The sequence below is a fragment of the Arachis hypogaea genome, chromosome 12 (assembly GCF_003086295.3).
Source record: "Arachis hypogaea cultivar Tifrunner chromosome 12, arahy.Tifrunner.gnm2.J5K5, whole genome shotgun sequence".
Taxonomy (NCBI): Eukaryota; Viridiplantae; Streptophyta; class Magnoliopsida; order Fabales; family Fabaceae; genus Arachis; species Arachis hypogaea.
Window position 1 is genome coordinate 41,657,816 of NC_092047.1, and position 2,842 is coordinate 41,660,657.

Below are 2,842 nucleotides of genomic sequence, written 5' to 3' on the forward strand. Positions count from 1 at the left end.
TACTTTAGAGCTGCATGGTCCGAATACACTACTACTCTAGTACCAACTAAATAAGCCCAGAATTTATCCAGAGCAAAAACAATAGCAAGTAGCTCTTTCTCAGTAGTAGTATAATTGGAATGGGCAGTGTCTAAAGTCTTAGACGCATAGGCAATAACAAAAGGATCCTTACCTTCACGCTGAGCCAGCGCTGCTCCTACTGCATGGTTGGAAGCATCGCACATGATTTCAAACGGTTGGCTCCAGTCGGGTCCTCTCACAATTGGGGCTTGAGTTAGAGCAGTCTTCAACTTATCAAATGCTTGTTTGCAATCGTCACTGAACTCAAACTCAATGTCCTTCTGCAGTAATCTGGATAAGGGAAGTGCCACCTTACTAAAGTCCTTAATAAATCTCCTATAGAAACCTGCATGGCCAAGGAACGAACGGACTTCCCTCACAGAAGAGGGGTAAGGTAAACTAGAAATAACATTCACCTTTGCTGGGTCTACAGAAATGCCATTATTAGATACCACATGTCCTAATACAATCCCTTGCTTTACCATAAAGTGGCATTTTTCGAAATTCAATACAAGGTTTGTATTAACACATCTATCTAATACTCTAGATAATCCATCTAAGCAAAGGTTAAAAGAATCACCATAAACGCTAAAATCGTCCATAAAAACTTCCATACAGTTCTCAATAAGATCAGAGAAAAGACTCATCATGCACCTTTAGAAAGTAGCTGGTGCATTGCACAAGTCAAAGGGCATTCTCTTTTAAGCGTAAGTCCCAAAAGAACATGTAAAAGTAGTCTTTTCCTGATCCTCAGGAGCTATATGAATCTGGAAATAACCTGTATAACCATCTAGAAAGCAATAATGTGATTTACCTGACAGGCGATCCAGCATTTGATCAATGAATGGAAGTGGGTAGTGATCCTTACGAGTAGCTTGGTTGAGACGCCTGTAATCAATGCAGACTCTCCAAGCATTCTGAACTCTAGTTGCTATGAGCTCTCCATGCTCATTCTTTACGGTAGTGACTCCGGACTTCTTGGGCACCATTTGTACTGGGCTTACCCATTTACTGTCTGAAATGGGATATATGATACCGGCTTCTAATAGTCTGGTCACTTCCTTTTTGACAACTTTCAAGATGGTGGGATTCAATCTTCTTTGTGGTTGACGGACAGGTCTTGCTCCCTCTTCTAAAAATATTCTGTGCTCGCATACTTGAGGGTTAATTCCCACTATGTCTGCCAAACTCCACCCAATTGCCTTCTTATGCTTCCTCAGTACATCAAGTAACTGCTTTTCTTGTTGAGAAGTAAGTTCCCTTGCAATAATAACCGGAAGCTTCTGCTCATCCTCAAGATAAGCATATTTGAGATGTGGAGAGAGAGGTTTTAATTCTAACTTTTGATCATGGGCAGGCTCTGGATTATCTGGGGCTTGTGAAAATGGTGAAGTGCCCTCACTGTCAGTTAAGAGGGTCCCCACACTTGGACCTTGTCCAGTGTGCCTCTCTTTAAACTCTTCTTTTTGAACTTCACCACACTTTCGTCTATGATATCACACTGGAAGATAGAACGATCTTCTGGGGGGTTGTCAATGACTCCATTCAGATTGAAGATCACTATGCGGCCATCTATTTCAAAGGAGTATGTTCCTGAAAAAGTATCCAATTTAAATTTTGATGTCTTCAGGAATGGCCTTCCAAGTAGGATCGATGATGGCTTATCTGAATCATTATGGGGCATCTCCAAGATATAAAAATCAGTGGGAAATGTGAGCCCTTTAATATTCACCAAAACATCTTCAGCAACTCCAGCCACTGTAATAATGCTTTTATCTGCTAACACAAAACGAGCTGCCGACCTTTTTAAGGGAGGGAGCCTTAAAACATCATATATAGACAAAGGCATTATACTGACACATGCTCCTAAATCACACATGCAATCATAAATTACTACACCACCAATAGTACAACTAACTATGCAGGGACCTGGATCACTACATTTTTCAGGTAATCCTCCCATTAAAGCAGATATAGAACTACCTAAAGGAATAGTTTCTAATTCATTAATTTTGTCTTTATGGATACATAAGTCTTTTAGAAACTTTGCATATTTAGGTACTTGCTGAATAACATAAAAAAGGGGAATAGTTACCTCAACCTTTTTTAATATTTCTACCATTTTAGGATCAGGTTCCAGCTGCTTCCTGGGTTTCCTTGCAAGTTATGAAAATGGAATGGGAGCAGTGTTTTCTGTGGGGCCTGCGCCTTTTTGTGCTTCTTCCTGTGGTTGAGCTATCTCTTCTTCAGCTATGTCCTGTATATCCTCTTCCTCTTCAACATCTTCAATTTCTACCACCTCTTCAGCTGAGGCGTATTCTGGCGAGCTTGGTTCCTCCTGATTCCTCTCCTGCAGTGTAGTTCCAGACCTCAGGGTGATGGCATTAATGCCTCCCTTTGGATTGGGTAATGGTTGAGAGGGGATTCCAGTGGTGCTTGAAGGTTGGTTACTGGAATTTTGTGCTGAACCAAGCTGTGTCATAAAAGCTTGCAGAGTAGAGGCGAGACCATTCAGACTGGCGTTAATACTATTCACAATGGTACTTTCCATGGCCAGTTGTCTTTTCTCAAAAGCTTGTAATAAATCTTCATTAGAAGATACAGAAGAATGAGTAAATTGAGAGGGTTGCTGCTGATTGTTCGGTGGTCCTTGGTTTTGCCTTAGGTGAGGTGCTCGGTAAGGTTGATTTTGCTGCCTGTTGTTGTTATTATTCCACCTCTGATTTCCCTGATTATCTCTGCCTCCCCTATTATTGTTGTCCCTCCAATTTTGGTTTGAATT